General features: G+C 40.0%; 1 protein-coding gene across 15 annotated transcripts in view; it reads right to left on the bottom strand.

Annotated features, from left to right (window-relative positions):
• LOC5567575 (uncharacterized protein ZK1073.1) overlaps positions 1-20,112 on the bottom strand; it is a 260,885-nt gene that overhangs the window by 40,020 nt on the left and 200,753 nt on the right. Inside the window, exon 1 of one of the 15 annotated variants that reach the window (XM_021848536.1) lies at positions 1,856-1,930. The exons of 13 other annotated variants lie outside the window; for them this stretch is intronic. The gene's annotated coding sequence lies outside the window, so the exon portion shown is untranslated. Of the gene's footprint in view, positions 1-1,812; positions 1,931-20,112 lie in introns of those variants that run through there. One more of the 15 variants, XM_021848535.1, reaches the window with a different exon arrangement.

Here is a 20,112-nt window from a genome sequence, read left to right as displayed (position 1 = left end):
AATTTGGCTTGGATTAGCACTGCTCTACAATCACATATACGCATGCATCGTGTGCCGCAGCTCGCCCAGCGTCATAGGTGGCTATGATGCGCTTAGTGGCTACCACCAAGCTATGTTGAAGAAATACTAAGCAGAATTGCAAATTTACTTTAGATAGTTAAAACACCAACTTTCTCAATTTTAAACATGATACAACTTTCTAGGTACAATATTGTTCGCTATGGTATCAAGTAGTGTTTTCGACATTCTGGGTTCAATTGAACGCGATCAACAATTTACCTGAACCAAACAGGAGATGATGTGCTGTTTCTCATATGTTTGAGCTGAAAATCCCAGCTCATAGAACGACCAAATGAGTTGAAATTTTCAGAAAATCTTCCTCTAACCCTAAGGAATAAACCTGGGGGATGCCCCGTTAAATTATACAACTTTATTTTTCTCCCATACTGAGCTGGGCCAGTCTTATGTTGTATGCGGTACCAATATGGACTAGCTGTTGTAATACCAGGAAGAAAGCTCTGCAGATAATTCAAAATAAAATTTTGAAAATGATTCTGAAGCTTCCTCCATGGTATAGTACCAATGAGTTACATAGAATATCCAATGTTGAAACATTGGAACAAATGTCAAATAAAATAACTAATAATTTCTGGCAAAAATCGTTACAATCTTCTATTGTCACGATTCATGCGTTAGATGTTTAGGTTAAGTTAGGTTAAGTATATTCAAAGCGTTTTTTCTCTTATAAGCAGGTGAAATCAACTCACCTGTAAAAACTCTGAACTGTTACGGCAAATGAAATGCAATATGTTGTTAACAAAATGTTAATAAAATCTTAGATTTGTTTTACCAAATTAGGCTGATAGTGTTGTCTAATAACACAGAACACCTAGATATAAGAAATGAATGCAATATTTGGAATGATACTAATAAAGAAATAGAAAAAAAGTCAAAGAGTATTTGGTGGTATCCCAGATGAAATTTCAAAACATACAAAATAAAATAACTTGAAAACAATATCTTACAGAATTTTTTCAGCAACCCCTGAAGGTATATATAAAGGAATCTCTGAATCAAATTCCTAGAAAATTAAGGAAAAAATTCTGAATGCATGTTTTGAGAATTCATTGGAGTCATTCCTGGAAAATTAATGGTGAATTTTTCATAGAAAAACAATTTCCTAACAGCATTTTGAGTTGGTTCCGGAACTGTGTTTGGCTAAATGGTGATTTCACTCAACCTGGCTGCAAATGAGTGTTTTTCCAAGTTTTAACTTGATGGAGGGGAGAAAATGATCCTCTAGAGACTTTCACTGGGATGTTAAAGTCTCTAGAGGATCATTTTCTCCTTTCCATCAAACGGTGTATTTGTCCAAATTTGCATCATTTCCTCAGAAACTGGCTGCGTGAAGTTTTGAAAAGGCTTAATGGGGATCAAACCAACCGTCAAATGCAGCGTTTTACTGTCGAAATAATCTTCCAATACCAATTTAAAAGAGAGTGGGCCGTATGGAGAAACCGATTGTTTTGGAAATAAGTCTTCTATCAAAGACACTGTGAATTTGACTATGATAACGTTTTAATCGTTCAACTTTTGGAACAGCTTTGTTTTTATGTAGTGTACTATAATGAATGATAACTATGTACTAAATCACTTTTTCGTTCGGGTAATTGGAATAACCCTATGTCACACAGTTTACTTGTTCTTGAATAACCATTTAGCTAAGATTGAGCTTCACACACTGTTGACCAATGAACCAAATTCAATCCACGTTCACCGAATAACTCATCTGATTCGCTTCAATCCCGTTACCGTGTGAAAATCCCTTTTCCGAATCCGTTTTATAAAAACCCACGCAAATGCAACTCCTATTTCCAAGAAAAGGTGCTTCCCACGATTTTTCACGCTTCCTTTACCGCAACGTTTACGCGCGAGTATTCCAAGTGAAAGTTCACGGCATACTGATGTGAAAAGCGGACGAATTCCGATCCATGACCAAGTTTCTACGTAGGAGTTCTTACCGGCGACGCGACGATGGCGTAGAAATATAGAGAGGATCGATCCTGCCTGCCATGCCGGGTGAGGGACAGGGACTTACGAACCAATTTGCAAAGATTGATCCAATCCATGCACGGGTTGCGTTGTAAGAAATTAATGGATATTATCTTACTTTTGTGACACGTTTCTATCATATTTCCAAATCTGTGGGAGCGTCATTTCCATAGTACAAGACAGATACCAGCAGTTCAAGCTTTACCTATCAATTTTGATTATTCGATAAAAAAGATTAACAAATTACACAACGTAATCTAGTTTTGCAATGAGTTGCATACAACATATTTTGCAATTACGATAATTGTCTTTTTGCAATTTCTCATTGTAGTAGGCTGTTTTTCATCACACCAATCTGTCATTAAACGGCCTACTTTCCTGTACTGAAGTATGCAGTGCAGGAATAGTCATTACGCAACTGAATTATTTTTTTTTTTTTGCAATTTCTCATACCAATGGAATGTTTTTCATCATACTAATCTATCATGAAACGGTCTGCTTTTCTGCACAGAATTATGCAGTGCCTTAATTATTATTATTATTATTTTTATTATTATCTTTATTATTGAGATTTTCAGCCATAGGTTGGTAATCATTTTTACATTACACAACTGTTTTGAGTTATTTGGTTTATGCGTTTCTGAATTCATGTTGATTCTCTTTTGTATCTTTCAAAATCACAATTAAGTACTACAGAAACTTCATTTTCTAAATTTTTTCCTGACACATCCTGTCCACACAAGTGGATACCGAAGCAAAGGGTTCGCGGAGAGGTGTTGAAATCAATAAAATTTCATTGCTTTTCAACAGACTATCAATAACTGGCATATGTTTGTGTTGGTTGACTTTGATGGCTTATGAACGCGGTTGAGTTCCTTTGAATTGAAGCGCGTAATTTGCTTTCACGTTCCACATGCGCTCCAATAATTGGGTGTTTTATTCGTAGAACGTTTGCGTTTATCTAGCTGCGATTTTTGATGCTTGTTTTGATTCTGGAGCTTTGATAAATCTGCTGCCAAATAGCAAAATAACTGCCTGGCTAGAACTTTTAAATGTGTGGAAAACATCATAACATAAACTTCATCCATCCATGGACGTCAGTAATACACTGCATATGCAGCGTGTAAAGCAACTTGTTGCTCGCAAAAGGACAAAACAAGCAGAGCAACTATGGTGCCTATATTTAGTCGAGTGAAAAAGTAAACTGCAATGATGCAAGCTATGAGCAGCTATCTGGTTGTGTGCTCCAAGCTCCTTCCTATTGCATGGCTCAACCACATGACGTCCTTTAAGTTGAGTGATATTTGCAGAAAATGAGAAACTTTTCGCTATCATTTGTAAACTAGGCCACAGAGACTCTAAGTGGACATCTATTGCGGTGGAGCAATATAAAATTTAAGATATTCATGATTCCAATATGCAGATTCTTGAATTAAAAATTAGTTTCTAAGACCGCAGTTGCCTTTTGCATACAAATACTGGAGGGAATATGTTTTTATGCATATCTGGCAGCATTCCGGGCGCAGTTACTGGCAGACTTTAACTAGGAGTTTCTGGCTCAACCGGCAGGGTAAATGGCGTACCATTGGTACGTCGCGGACTCCTTTGTGTGGTCCTTAGCCCATTGCCCAGCAACGCCTATCTCTACCTCCTCGTGGTATTGGCCGGGGTACGAGTAACCTTAGGGAAGATCGGGTAACCAACCCCGGTGGGAACTCTGGTCGTATGCTGACAGGGAAGGGGGGGTTTGTTTTTGTTTCTGCAAACCTGGAACGTCTGTACGCCATATTAGGAGCGGCTCACAACAGCGTCTGTTCCCCATGTCAGGGGCGGCTGATCATCGTCCGAGTGCCAGAGAAGGACTCTAATCTACATAAACTGTGCACTATGGCCCTCCGAACATTTAGGGGGAATTGTCCTCAGGAAATCTAGGGGGTTAGTGTCAGGCCCTGCATGCCAGCTGATAAAACATTAAGCAACTCATAATCAACGAGATAATAAGAACCGGGACAATCGACGAAGACCATAGCGACGTAAGGGACTAGCGATTGGAAGCTCGGTACGTGGGTACGTGGAACTGCAAATCTCTCAACTTCATCGGGAGTACACGCATACTCGCCGACGTGCTGAAGGACCGTGGATTCGGCATCGTAACGTTGCAGGAAGTGTGTTGGAAGGATGATTTGATCGTTTAGAGGTAACCATACTATCTACCAGAGCTGTGGCAACACACACGATCTGGGAACAGCTTTTAAAGTGATAGGTGATGTGCCGAGGTGCGTGATCGGGTGGTGGCCGATCAATGAGAGAATGTGCAAGTTGAGGCTCAAAGGCCGGTTCTTCAACTTCTGGATAATAAACGTGCATAGCCCTCACTCCGGAAGCACTAATGATGATAAAGACGCATTTTACGCGCAGCTCGAACGAGAGTACGACAGCTGCCCATGCCACGACGTCAAAAGCATCATAGGAGATTTAAACGCTCAGGTTGGCCAGGAGAAGGAGTTGAGACCGACTATTGGAAAGTTCAGCGCCCACCGGCTGACGAACGAAAACGGCTTACGACTAATTGATTTCGCCACCTCCAAGAATATGGCCATCTGTAGAACCTACTTCCAGCACAGCCCTTGGTACAGCCTTCCATACCGATATATCTAGAGATCACAACAGCAGACAGAATCGCAAATGTACCACGTTCTGATTGATGGACGGCACTATCTAGTGATGGTTAATCTGCGCCCCAAACTTTCCGTTTTTAACAACGTACGACACCGACGGCCGCCCCAGTACGACCTAGAGCGGCACAAGCAATCGGAAGTCGCAGCAGCATACGCGTAGCATCTCGAAGCTGCATTACTGAAAGAGGGTGAGCTGCATGAAGCCCTTCTTGAGAACTGCTAGAGAACAGTTCTGGAGGAGAAGAATGCAGCGCGGGCGGTCATGCTGCAGCAAGGACTCGACAGAACGTGGAACGTTATAGACGGAAACGGCAACAGCAGACCCGCCTCTTTCGGGAGAAAAAACACCGCCTGGAGGAGACGGAGTGCGAGGAGATGGACCAGCTGTACCGGTCTCAAGAAACACGTAAGTTTTATCAGAAGCTCAACGCATCCCGCAACGGCTCCATGCCGCGAGGCGATATTAGCAGGGATAATGATGAGAGCATTTTGACGGACGAGCGTGAGGTGATCGAGAGGTGGAAGCAGCACTTCGACAAACACCTCAATGGCGCTGAGAGCACAGGCAGTGAAGGACGGGACAAATGGAGGAAATGCGAGTGACTGAAACCAACCAGCCCCCACTTTGAGGGAGGTTAAGGATGCCATTCATCAGCTCAAGAACAATAAAGCTGCTGGTGAGGATGGTATTGGAGCTGACCTCATAAGGATGAGCCCGGAGAGGCTGGCCATTTGTCTTCATCGGCTGATAGGCACAATCAGGGAAACAGAACTTCTGGAGGAGTGGAAGGAAGGGGTGAAATGCCCCATCTACAAGAAAGGCCACAAGTTAGATTGTGAGAACTTCCTAGCAATCTTCATTCTAAATGCGGCCTACAAAGTATTATTCCAGATCAACTTCCGTCGTCTGTCACCTGTAGTAAGCGAGTTCGTGAGAAGTTATCAAGCCGGTTTCGTTGATGGCCCATTGACAACGGACCAGTTCTTCACTGTACACAAATCCTCCAAAAATGTCATGAATACCAGGTCCCCGTACATCCCCTTTTCATCGATGTCAAGGCGGCATACGATAGCATCCACCGCGTAGAGCTATGGCAAATCATGGACGAAAACAGCTTTCCCGGGAAGCTCACGATACTGATAAGAGTGGCGATGGGAAATTGTGGAAAATTGTGTGAAGGTTTCAGGCGAACATTCCAGTTCATTTGGATCCCGCCGGGGACTAGACAAAGTGATGGACTTTGCTGCCTGTTGTTCAATATTGCGCTATAATGCTTAACCTTCCAGTCGTCGCGTGGTTGACCACCGTCAGAACCAGTACGCTGGTGTTGTGGTCGAAAAGCGAGGTTTTTTCACCAGAGTTGTACAAAATACAACAGCGCGACGACTGAAGTGTTAACATCCTGGGTACGATTTTTACGATATCCAGTCAATTTGTTTGCTTCGCGGATGATATGGACAATGTCAACCGAAGATTTGAAAAGGTGGCGGACCTGTACATCCGCCTGAAATGCGAGGCAGCAAAAGTTGGACTGGTGGTGAATGCGATCAAGACAAAGTACATGCGAGGTGGTGGTGCCGAGCGCGACAGAGCTCGCCTAAGTAGCAGTGTTACGATAGACGGGGATACTTTCGAGGTGGTCGACGAGTTCGTCTACCTTGGATCTTTGCTGACGGCTGAAAACAACGTTAGCAGCGAAATGTGAAGGCGCATCATCAGTGGAAGTCGAGCCTTTGATGGCCTCCACAAGGGGGCTGCGATCAAAAAAAAATTACATCCGCACCAAATGCACCATGTACAAAACGCTCATAAGGCCGGTAGTCCTCTACGGGCATGAAACGTGGACGATGCTCGAGGAGGACTTGCTAGCACTTGGAGTCTTCGAACGTCGGGTGCTTAGGACAATCTTCTGCGGTATGCTGGAAAACGGTGTGTGGCGGCGAGCTCGCCTAACTCTACGGCGAACCCAGTATCCAGAAGGTGGCCAAAGCTGGAAGGTTACGATGGCCAGGGTATTGCACTCAAGAATGATTTTTTTGCGGGATCAATGCAATTTTTGACGGAATACCTGAAGAGGGAAGTGGTACCATGGGCCGACGATTTTTTCAATAGGTATGAAAATGGGACTTTTCGTGTGGTCCAATTCAATGAAAATTTGACCACAATTTGCTCAAAACCGATTATGGTCGACTACACCACGGTGTGCCAGAAACCGTTATTAACAGAAAAAAATGTCCAAGAATTTGGCACCCACCATTCGAAAGATATATCACTCCAGCATCTTCTCCGTGAATTTTAAAATATTCTAACGAGGGAATCGAAAGTTATCGTGATTTGAAAGTTTTGAGCAATTTTGGAAGGAAAATTCACATGCTTATGAACATTTCCCAACGGTGCATCATTACTAACTTGTAAACCAGCCAAATTATCACCAGTTTTGCATTAAGCATTCAAACATTTTATCCATGACAGCGAAGGGGATACGTTTATATAAGTGTTTGCTCAATTAATACCGTACACCCCCGTTAATTTGAACGATACCTCATGCAAACCATCGGGGTTCATTTTTAATTTGAACATCTAGTTCCAATCCACTTTACTCCGTTCTATGAGCTAAATGACGTTTGAACCATTTTTAATCTGAACGATGTGCAAATTAACGGGGTACAAATTAAAAAGTGTTCAGATTAAATGTGGTCAAACCAACGGGGATACCCGGTAATCAGTAGGAGTTTATTGTAGAAATTAGCCTTGTTTCATGTTTTGCAAAATATGTAAATGCAACAAGCCTTATATTTTGTTTGGTTCCTTGAATTATTCGATACTGTAAGTGTCGACTTTTCCTTTGGATACTGATAGATTATTTTTTGGATTGATGCTGCCTGATTTGCATCATGCAAAATCCTTGAATGGTTCGTCATCAAAGGTTTCGTCATATTGATTCTTCAGTCATGTTTTGGGCATAAAAAGGGTTACTTATTCATTATGTTGTTGACTTCATTATGTTTTGAGGGAGATATAACAGGGTATAATCAGAGAAAATGATGTGATGATCCCTAGGACTATTGAAATTAAGCGTTTTCTTTACCAAGACGAAACTTTAATATAACCCCTTCCAATTTTCCAAACTACATTGGCTTATCGTGGAAGTGCAGAGGATTCCAACGGCTTCCTCAAAGATAGTAACACGTAAATATTTATTCCATAACCCCAATTGACCTGTATTCGGACGCAGCAGTACCGCATTCTGCTTATTACAAGGAATGAGAACTCCATTACTTACACACTAAGAGTGGTGTGATTAATCCTAAGTAGCATCCGTTGGTTCCTTGTGCATGTATAGTTGCTCTTGTAATAACGCAGAAGCAACAGTAGGCGGTCATTCACGCTATTAAATCACATTGATCAACATATTGATAAGAATTTGTTGCAATCAGTAGTGGTTGGAACATTGAACATGGTAATTTAATAATCAAAATATACTTCCAAAACTTCAAAGTACTTCAATTATGTTGTCTCTAGATAAAGTATTCCCGAATTAGCTGCAAAGATCCTTGAATAATACATCTTTTAAATGCCGAGTGTCAGTCGTATGGACATTTTTATTTGTAAAATCTTTGCATTAATATAACAAAGCCATAGAAAAGCTCTAAGTTAAACTTCATATAAATAATGGTAAATATACAAATCACTGTAACTTTTCTCAACAAAAGCAAGAAAATTTTCAAAAAAGTTTACATATTGAAAAATTAACTATACCGTCGACGCGGAAAATTTGACTTGATAATTTTGAAAGAGAAAAAGTCAAATATTATGGGCTTTGTAGCCGTGCGGGTAGTGTCACCAAAACATTTAGCCGCATCGTGCTAAGAAGTGTGGGCTCGATTCCCGCCGCAGGCCGAAAAACTTTTCGCGAAGAATGTTTTCCGACTGTGCCTCTGGGCGTTTCATGCTAGTTCATTGTCTAGTGTGGTGCTGCCTTCAAAGGGCTAAGAGCATCTAATTTAGTGTGAGTCATATTTTAGATAAAAAATTGCAATACTTTAAAAGAGTTGTCACAAATCGAGGCGCAAATAATGTGAAATTCAATCAAAGTATTGGACAAAATATTCGCAACTTTTTCGATTTTCCATGCTATAATGTCAAATTAGAGGCTCTTGATATGAGTTATTTTTGAAACAATTTTATTGAAATTTTCACAGAACGGCAAACATAACATAAATTCCAACATATAGTTTTGAGTGATTTTTCTTATCACGATTTTAAAAGCAACACCGGTTTAACTAAAGGAAATTTTTTGAGAAATTCGATAATTGACATAACTTAAAAAAAAATGAGAATATAGCTTCATGATATCTTCAGCAAAGTTGTAAATTTTGATAAAAGGAACAAGTTTTTGTGTTGGAATTTTATATTTTCAGAGAACTCGTTTAAAAGTTTTGTTAAAAATATAACATTCTTCAAACTGTTACTATAACTTTTGAGCTAGTAATTGGAAAAAAATATTTAAAAATATATGTTGAAATTCAAGTTATGTCTGACGTGCTGTGCTAAATTTATGCAAAAAGGTTAATAAAGAACTGAGATCTAGGCTATCAAAGTTGACCGTATTGTAAAAAAATCGATAAAGTTGCAAATGTTTTATGTATCTGTCTCGATTACACCACCTTTCCTGTTTGATCACTGTCATTTTTTATGTGGTATATAAATCGATATATCACTGTATCGCTGAAGAAACAACGTGAAACGGGTCAGGTTTCATTTTTCTCATTCTTGAGATATGTATAACATATTCAAAAAAACTTAATCATATGGAAAAATGGATCATTTCAATATCAAATTATTGTAACAATGCAATCGATTGCACGAACATCTTAGATTTTTCTTGGGTCTAATTTGTGAAAGCTCGATTATTTTGTGTCAAACGGTCCTCTATTTTTGAAAAGCGACAAACATTCATGTTTTTACTCACTTTTTAAAGAACGATGCTAGAGATTCAAAGAATTCGTTCATTGATTTTAGAATAAAGTTATGTTTTTGATAATCATGCCATTTTTATAATTTAATTATTTCGAGCTTGAAATTTATTTTTCTTCATATGAGAGACGGGCCTGGTGGATTGGCTAGAATACACTTTTCTCACGCCTAGGACCTAGGATCGAATCCCATCCCCCAAGTCATTGTAATGTCTTCTGTTGAACTTATTTTGCAAAACCATGAATCAGTTGAACATGTTGTATGCGAAACCATGAAGGTTGGTGTGTCGCAATGAAGAATTCAGAATTCTCTAAAAGTGGCCACTTCCATGAGAGCACCACATTCCCGGAATATGCCAGTAGGTGGCCAATGTTGTCAGAAGTCATTGAAATGTGTTCTATTGAAAATGTTTTGCAAAATCGTGAAGTTTGATGTGCCGCAAGGAAGGTTTCAGAATAATTATAAAAGTGGCCACTTCCCAGGAAATTGCGCCCCCTCTACCGGGGATTCCTGGGTATCCAGGACCAATTATGTACTTTCTAGATGGTAAGAATCTATCTGAAATTATGTTTGACCAATTATCATACAGAGAATTAAATAAAATATATGTATCACATAACAGGCTTGTAGAGATGTAAGAAAATCGTTCATCCCTTACAAAGATTCCAGGACTTCCAGAACCTGGAGCTTCTGGATGGACAGCCATTTGAAGAACACAAGTCTCGTCCCGGGCTTTTGATGGTTAATGTCCTTCCCCTCGTATGCAACACTAGCAGAACCTAAATGCAATGCAAATGAATGCGTGTGCTGTGTTCGTAGTGTGGCTGTGTGTGTCATGACGGTGAGAGCATGAAACGACACTTGTTGACACGTCAGTGCATCATTTGGTTCTTGGTGAGGAAAGTTGCGTACTTTAGGAGCGTCCAGCTAGCGTTCCAAGTGATTATTCCATCTATCTATCTATCTATCTATATAAATAAAAATGGAATGGTGTTTGTATGTCACGAAATGGCTTATGAACGGGTAAACGGATTTTAATGATTCTTTCTCAGTTTTGTTCGTCAGGGGTTCCGACGTGTTTGTGTGTTGAAAAATCCCAGGATATTCACCCGGAAAGTTGAAAAAAAAACGAGCACGAACGAAACTGTCATTTTGTATGGTACGATCAAAAGCGTTTTTCAACAGCCTACTTGATGGCAAGACGAAGTTTGCCGGGATCACTAGTAGTAATAAATATGACTGCTAACGAGAGATAGAAAATTTTCACATTGGCAATCCTGCCAGGAGCACATCGTTGTTGTTGTTGTTGTTATTTCCCAGATCAAAAAAGCGGATAAAACCATTCAAGAACTTTCTAAAATAGGTCTTCAAACGTACGAGCAAAATTTCCTTGCATTTTAAAGAGTTTTAAATTGAGTACAGCTCAGAAATGTTTGAAAGATTCAATTACTAGTATTGATGATCACAACGCAAGTTCTAAGCCATCTAAGAACTTCCCGAAGGATAGGTCTTAAGTCTACAAGATCTACCAGCATAATAACATGTGGTTTGATAAACAGTACACGTCCAGTAGACCTATTATATAAGTTGGTTCAACGAGTGCTATTCCCGATCAACGTTCACTTTTGCCCCTTTTTACGAAGTCACTTTTCATTTAAATTCAATTCACGTACCTTTCGTATTTTGTGTTGAGAGTTCGTAAATTGTGTTAAGACGCTTGAAATGATAATATATCAATTGGAATGATATTTTTTCCGAAAATAATGTGATATGCTTTGATCTTTTGTTTTGTAATTCAGTTCACATATGTTAAGCCTAAAAATTAAATGATACAAGTTCTTGGTTATATCTACCCTAAACTCCAGAATACTCTGGAATATTGTTTTAAATAAGTACAAATCAATACAATATTACATTTACTTATATGAAGATTTAAGATTTCCTGCCAAAACTAAATACTATCGGTATACAACTTCTTACGCTTGTAGATTCATATTCCGTGGAGTTCCTGGTGGACCAAGAACATGTGTATAAATCAGTACCATATACCGTTTACTATATGAAGGGTCAAAATTATATGCCATAACTAAGAACTTTAACTGGAGTACTGATTACGCTTGTAGATGCTAAGGCCTGTATTACATGGAGTCCTCAGAGATCCAAAAATGTCCGTACAAATCAATACAAAACCTCTGATCTAGTTCGTACAATGAGATTACAATGTATTGAATAATATTCAAACAAATAATTGGAAAATCTATTCTACTAATACCAAAGTAAATTAGACTAATAAAAAAAAACATAACATAAAATTCAATCTCTCAAATTATTGTTTTTCTTAAACAAAATGAATCTCATTGCAATGTCGAGTAAGTTTTAAATTATATATATTTATATTTTTAGCAAAATCAGAGGAATTAAAACAAATAACATTGAATTCAATCATCACTTTGATTGTTAATATTGAATAGTGTTGTAAAATAATATTGCATGGCAAAACTACGAGACAACTAGTTTCTAATAGATAATATTATAATCACTTGAAATTTATTCTTACCTTCTGTAATTCCATGACAGCGTGCACAAAAACAATGAGAAATATATTGAGTATGTTTCTTGTAATTAATATGTTAAACATATTTTATTCATCTTATATACTATATTATTCGCATTTCATCATAATGTTTCTATGTTTGAGTGAGTGCATGAGTTTTTGTGTGAAATTTTTGTGTCATGTTTAGTGAAAGACATTCGTGCTTCTTCTCTATTCAACCTAGAGGAACTTGTGAATATGTTTCTACTTTGTATCACAAATTATTTCTTTTCAAACACATTTTTTTTTAATTATTTTACCATGATGTTATATTTTTGTTATATTTTTTTTCCAATTGCTGAAGATTTTGCTGAAAATTTGTAGGACCTATCAAATATAAAAATATTGAAAAATATTTGGGAGTATTTCTGAACTCCTCATGCATTTCTAAAGTTTCGTTCTAGCTTAGTTATTTTTTATTTTATTTCATCAATTCTAGCATATGAGACATTTTTGTTTATTTCCAAAAATTTTAAAATGATACAGAACTCTTCATTACTTTATTTTGAAATTCATCATCATTGTAAAGAAACCATGCCAAGTTTGTACACAGCAACGATTTTAATCATTTTCTATGATTACACGTGAAATAAGCCCATACGCCGATATGTTAGGATACAAATGATAAGTAAATGCTGGGCTATCTACGTGATCTCAGACAGGTTTTCGGGGCTTTTCGCCTAAAATAGTGGCTGTGAAGTGGCATGACAATTGTTTGTCACCAGGAATTTGATACATAGGTGTTAATTTCAGAAACCTCAATCTATTTTTGACAACAACACCTGTAGGTACCAATTGAACATTTGTTTGGAGATTTTGATACGATCTTGTAGGGAATAAGTCCCCGACACTTGCTTCCTCTTTATTCTCTCTAGCAATACGTTCTTATTGGAGTAGAGCCTGTTTCTCAGTCAGTTGCTCCATATGCACTTCCGCAGTTATCAAATAACGATATTTTTGTGGGCTTCGTGGCCTTGCGGTTAGCGGCGTCAGTCGTTTAGGCGTATTGTGCCACGGGGTGTGGGTTCGATTCCCGCTCCAGTCGGTGAAAACTTTTCGTCAAACGAAAAATTCATCGCTGGGCTACTGGGTGTTTCGTGTTGTCCGTTGCTCAATGTTAGTGATCGTTCAGTCTGTGCAGCCTACGTGCTGAAGACGGTGTAAATTGTCTTTTTTTTATATCAATGAATCCATACAGGTTGTACAGTTTTAAATATTGTGTCGATGCAGTCTAAAACATTAATAAATTCTTCTACCACTAGATTCAACCAAATTTATTATACAATATTTATAGCAAGAGATTTGAAGTGATTCACAATTCAACATTGAAAATATTTAAACAACGATAATCAAACTCCACTGTGAATATAAAATGGTATCATTCGTACCATAGATGTTAATCAATGATAATTGGTTACGGCCGCAACACCAATAGAAGTTCAATTTTCGGAGCTGAATACTTCACCACGGATTTAATTTCTGTTAACATCAAATCTCATTTTAAAATCATCAGTTTTTATCAAATGAGAAGAATTCCAACAGAATTAAACATCGAAGCACCGATTTGTTCCTTCAAATGAATTAAAACGATGAAACAATGCCTTAACGAGAACTTGGCCATTTCAGAGTATCAATTTCAAAGCCTTCCGGCTTAGAAACGCCCAGCACCCCTCCACGTGGTATACGTGTAGCACGTGTACGTACTTTGAGACTGAGCTGGGCAGAACCCGTATAAAACACTTTCTCCCTTTCTCGGATTGCAGAATCGTTTGAAAAGAATTAATCCCTAACTTTTTTTTTGTGAAGGTTAGACTCGGAGCATTTAGGCTCATAATGGGAAAACTTTAAGAGCACAGCATATTTCATAGAAAAAATTTAATTTGTTGAAAATTTTATTGTGGGATTAACTTTTTGAAAAACTGCAAAAATCATTTTGGAAGTTAATATTCAACTTGGAAAAGAATTAATCATCATGTAAAACAATTGAAGTGATTTATATGAAACATAGCTTTTATATAAGTAAAGTATTATTCCAAAACAGAATTCAAAATTTGAGACAAACAGTCTACTTGAATTCCAAAAATTCCAAAGCCTAAACGTTTTTTATTATCGTTTTTCGAAATATCGTCCACCGTCGTAAGAATAAGTTACTATACTTGAATGTCGACGTCTTAAAGCAATTTCTGCTTCTTCTTCAATCATGTAATATAAAGTATATATCATCATAATTGTCGACTTGCTAACGAATCTCGATTCCGCGCTCGAAGGAACGAGCGGAACGACAAATCTTTTGGGACTGAAAACGATGCAGCGATGGAATGGGAAACCATTCACTGGCTCGTTTCGTTGCCGGTTGATGCCTTGGTCTTGTCGTCAGCTTGATGTCTAACAGCGCAACTAGGGTATTGATGTACCTACGATGAGCAGCTTGCGAGGAAAATTATGGGGCTCTGCTGAAGTGTGACGTCTTTCTATTCATTAATCTCCCTTTGGAGTTTAGTTCTTGTCAGCCTCTGAGCCGAGCGTGAAAAGTTTTGCGTAATGAACATGCGTGTGGATGTTCTTTTCTGACGAACACGACTACGCCTTGAAGTGAGTTTCAGAAGAGAACATGACTAGTAATCGAAACTAGAAAGTTATTATCATTAACTTAATCGAAAGACTAATTATAAACTGACAGTTTATTTTTAGTTTGTGAAACAGATGCAAACATATATTTTTTTACAAGTTATGATTGAGTTCAATATCCAGTGGATATAGTGCACTATAGTTTTTGGCTAAGGGATGGTACACAAATTATGTCACGCTAAATTTCGACTTTTTAGACCCTTTGTCACATTTTTTGTATGAGTCCTTCGAAAATTTCCCCCTTGGAGCGTGACGCAATTTGTGCATGACCCCTAATGTTTCCTTCTAACACTCTAAATGAATCTTCCCTCGAAAATTTACAGACCTTAGTGTACTATTCAAGCTTTGAAGCTACATTTTGTAACCTGAAGGTCTCACCTTAAACTGTCTCGTTTTTGTGTGATTGCTACCTAGGTTGGCAAACAGTGCAATAATGCTTTAAAAAGCATATTTTGCAACAATTTCAATGTTTTCGTCGAAACGATATCCTCTGCTCCACTGTTGACTACCCTCATCAGACATGCAATAAGTGGCGATGTGACAATATACTGTGAAGTGAGGAGACCTTTTCTTGTCATCCAAGCTTGTCGGGGTTCCCGACCGTACGATGCAATCATCGCTTCCGGACCAAATGACACCCTCACATAGTCATAGTACCCTTAGATCAGAGGGTAAAAACAAAAACGTGAAAGGTTGAGGGATTATTATTTTACATGCAGGTTAAAAGGTTGCAGGTTGATGCACACAAATCAGAAATTGATGCAGTTTGTTTTATCCATAATGTACCGTTTTGATTCATATTCCAAACACTTAAGGCCAACAGTGACTTCAAAAGCATCTGATTGGCATAAATTTGCTGTTATTTGTGTAAATTTTAATTTCTTCGCAAAGTCTAACTGTTGGCTGTTGGGTGTACCAATAATAATGTTGATTTGATTAGTTTTAGTATTTGTGCGGTGCACAAAGTGGCAAACGGGAGGGAACGGGATCCTGGCGGGTGCGCAATCGGTTCCAGCGACTGGCTAACAACAACAGGCCAGGGCTAGTAGGTTGTCCGTGTGCAGTCGAAACGGTGTCCACAGCAGATTACCGGAAAGGTCTGACTGTGGATCGAATCGAGGGGACAAACGCTACTATGGAACCCTTGTTGCTGTTCCAGAAGCGGCGGAACTCGAATGCTGCTAGACAATTGGTTTTCCGCGTGCAAACGAACCGTGTCCACAATCGACTACCTCGGGTGGGATCAATTTGTGGACAGGAACGAACGGACAAATAAATTGCCAGCGACGAACGGTGGACTGTATCTGGTCTTCGGTTTCGGCAGCAGCAGCGATCGGCTCGACTGGCAGTGGAGGACGGGAACTGGATGCTCTTCGGTGAAAGGAAAGAATTGCTGGCTTCTACTTCACTTGGCGTTTTATTGATGTTTACTCTTCAACGGATACAAAAAAAAACTGATACGCATTGCGCAACGTGGTTTACTTATATACCTATGTTTTTAGCATCGTGGCAATCGACTGACTCAAATAGGCTCCTCCCATCTTCATGGAAATGTCAAAAGACGAAACAAAAACAACAAAAAGAAACAAAAACTACAAAGCTGGATGGGAGAGGGTTGCTGCGATGGGAAATTCTGGCTGACTTTTGGATTGGCTGACTTACAAACTAACATTTATTACTTTTCGTATCGGGAATGGGGGAAAGGTATTGACTTTTGTGGATATTGGGGAAAAGGCGCAAATGACTAATTAACATGGGGAGTGGGAAAAAGGGGCAATGATTTTGGGTTTACATTAAGGTAATGGATTTTAGGGCTGAATTCAAACAAAATGGTGGAAAACAAATAAAACAAAAATGACTTAAAACTAAACTTCGGTTTTGAACCGAACATACACCCGCCGGGATTCACTGTGGATCTGCAGATGCGAGTGCGTCATCGTTTTCTTGTATTGGAAGTGGTGCGAGTCGGGAAACTGGACGACGGTATACCCCGGTTGCAGTTTTTACATCAACTACCCTAACTATCAAATCCTTGCCAGGATAAACCTTCATGATCTTGCCCAATTTCCATGACTGCGGTGGAAGATTGTCTTCCTTAACCAGAACGATCAATCCGGGAATTACGTTTTGGGATCCCTTGAACCACTTAGAGCGAGCTTGTAGAGTGTTGAGGTATTCGTTTGACCATCGTCTCCAAAAGTGTTCACGGAGAGATTGCAAGTATTTCCATCGGGTCAAACGGTTTGCAGGGATATCTTCAAGCGTAGGCTCAGGAATAGCGACCAATTCTCTGCCGATAAGGAAATGACCAGGCGTTAAGGCAGAGGGTTCGTGGGTATCCAAAGAGTTAGCGAAGAGGGGACGCGAATTTAACACTGCTTCGATTTGTGTGAGAACAGTGTAGAACTCCTCAAATGTGAGGCAGGCATTCGACAAGACTTTCCGTAGGTGGGTTTTTGTACTCTTCACCCCAGCCTCCCACAATCCCCCAAAGTTGGGAGATCGAGGTGGAATGAATTTCCAGACGATTTCTCGTGCGCAACAAAACTCATCGATCTTTCCCTTAGTCTGATCGTCGCGGAACAGCAAATAGAGATCATGGAGATCGGATTTAGCTCCGGCAAAGTTTGTGCCGTGGTCGGAATGGATTTCTTCCACGAGACCCCGACGGCTCACAAACCTTTGCAGAGCAGCGACAAATGCTGCAGATGACAGATCAGAAACTAATTCTATATGGATTGCCTTTGTGACAAGGCAAACAAAAATACATATGTAGGCCTTCACTCTCACGGACTTTCGGAGGCCAACCTTTACGAAAACCGGACCGGCAAAGTCCACGCCGGTGTGAGAGAATGGAGCGGAAGGAACAACACGAGTCTCGGGTAAACGGCCCATCATGGGCTGCAGACAACGAGGACGACTGCGGAAACAAGTCACACACTTCCTCAAAACCTTCCGAATGGTTGATTTGGCGTTGATCAACCAGAACCTCTGACGAAGCAAGGACAATAATCCAGAGGGACCAAGATGAAGGTTTTCCAGGTGCATGTCTCGAATCAGCAAGTCACAAACTGGACTCTTATTCGGGAGTATGATTTGATGCCGTGCTTCGTAAGGCAGACGAGAATTCTCCAATCTACCGCCTACTCTTAGCAAGCCATCAACCAACATTGGGTCTAGCGCAGCCAAACGACGACTGGGTTTCTTGGATGAGACCAGGCTAATTTCATCCGACATTTCAATACGTTGAACCAGTCCGATGATGACAATCATCGACTTACGCAGTTCGGGAACAGTCAGAGTTTTGGAAATTATGCGATTTGCACGGCTGGATCTGCAGTTGTTCACAAAACGCAAAGCATATCCGACTACTCGCTGCAACTTACGGAAAGATCCGAAAGCTTCAAGAAAGGGAACGTCATCCAAAGCAACGGTAGCACAGACAACTGGCAGAGTCAAAACTAGACAGGGTAATTCAGAATCTGAGATTGCATCAGGATTCGCTACTTCATACTGGCGCGATTTCAAAAAGGATGGTCCATTCCACCACAGACAATTGCTCGCAAGGGTTTGTGGCATTTGGCCTCTGGACACGACATCAGCTGGGTTTTCTTCCGATCGGATGTAAGACCACTCATAGCCTTCAGTAGCGGTGTTAATCTCCGTCACACGGTTGCGCACAAAGACCTCAAGCTGGTTGGCAGACTTCTTGAGCCAAGCGAGAACAATTCTACTATCGGACCACAAACAGACGCGCTGGAAGTCGATTTTCAAAGCGGAAATGCACTTGAGAATCAATCTTGACAGTAACAGGGCGGCACACAATTCCATTTTTGGAATTGTCAAAGGAGTTAGCGGGGCGATTCTTGACTTACTACAGAGCAATGAGATCTTGATGCCTTTGGCAGCAACAACTCTCAGATAAACCACAGCTCCGTAGGCACGACTGGAAGCGTCGGCAAAACCATGTACTTCAATGTACTCGACACCTTTCAGTCCAACAAAGCGTGGAATTTTGATCATATCAATATGCTTCAAAGAATTCCGAAACTCAAGCCAAGACTTCAAAGTATCCTCATTCAAAGGATCGTCCCATCCTACCTTATTCTTCCACAAACGTTGCATAATCTCTTTGGCCAAAACTATCACCGGGGCAACTAGTCCCAAGGGATCAAACAACCGGGCTATCTCGGAAAGGACGATACGTTTGGTTGGCATGGACAATGTTTCGAATTTCAGCTCACAATGAAAACGAAAGATATCTTGCTCTGGATCCCATAGTAGGCCCAGGGTTTTGATAACTCTGTTGACATCTGAGCATTCAAATTCTATAAACTTCTCGCGGTCTTCCTCTGGAACAGTGTCGAGAATGGTTGCATCACTCGCACACCATTTATGGACTGGAAAACTACCTGAGTTGAACAGATTTGTCAAATCCGAACGGAGATTGACGGCCTGCTCAACAGTATCAGCTCCCGTCACCACGTCATCCACATAGACATCCTCTTCTACTACCTTGGACGCTATTGGAAAACGCTGGGATTCATCACGGGCTAACTGCAAAAGTGTTCGGGTGGCCAAATATGGAGCACTGGCTGTCCCATAAGTGACAGTAGTCAACTCAAGAATCTGGAGTGGATCATCGGGGTTTTCCCTCCAAAAAATTCTTTGGAGACCAGAATGACCTTCATCAACTCGGATTCTTCTGTACATTTTGGAGATGTCAGCTGTTATGGCATAACGATGCTTTCGGAATCGGAGGATTATCGAAAACGGATCGTCCTGGACGGTAGGACCGATCATTAGAACATCGTTCAGAGATGGACCAGTTGATCGAGCCGAGGCATCGAAGACAACTCTTAATCGGGTAGTGGAACTGCTTAGTTTCAAAACCGCGTGGTGAGGCAAATAGTGAACGAGCTTGTCAGGGGCATCATCAGATTCAGCTACAGGCTGGCAATGGGACAACGATTTGTATTCCTTTATGAAGTCGACGTAAGCTTGTTTCAAGTCAGCATTCTTGGCAAAGCGATTTTCGAGAATGTTGAATCGTTTCAAAGCCAATGAACGGTTATTTCCCAGTTCGCTTACGGATTCCTTCAACGGAAGATGGACAGTGTAAGTACCATTAGGATTTCGAACGGTAGTGGAACTGAAAAGCTGTTCACAATCTTGCTCTTCCT

The sequence above is a fragment of the Aedes aegypti genome, chromosome 3, assembly GCF_002204515.2.
Source record: "Aedes aegypti strain LVP_AGWG chromosome 3, AaegL5.0 Primary Assembly, whole genome shotgun sequence".
NCBI lineage: Eukaryota > Metazoa > Arthropoda > Insecta > Diptera > Culicidae > Aedes > Aedes aegypti.
This window is presented reverse-complemented; position numbering and strand designations above follow the sequence as displayed.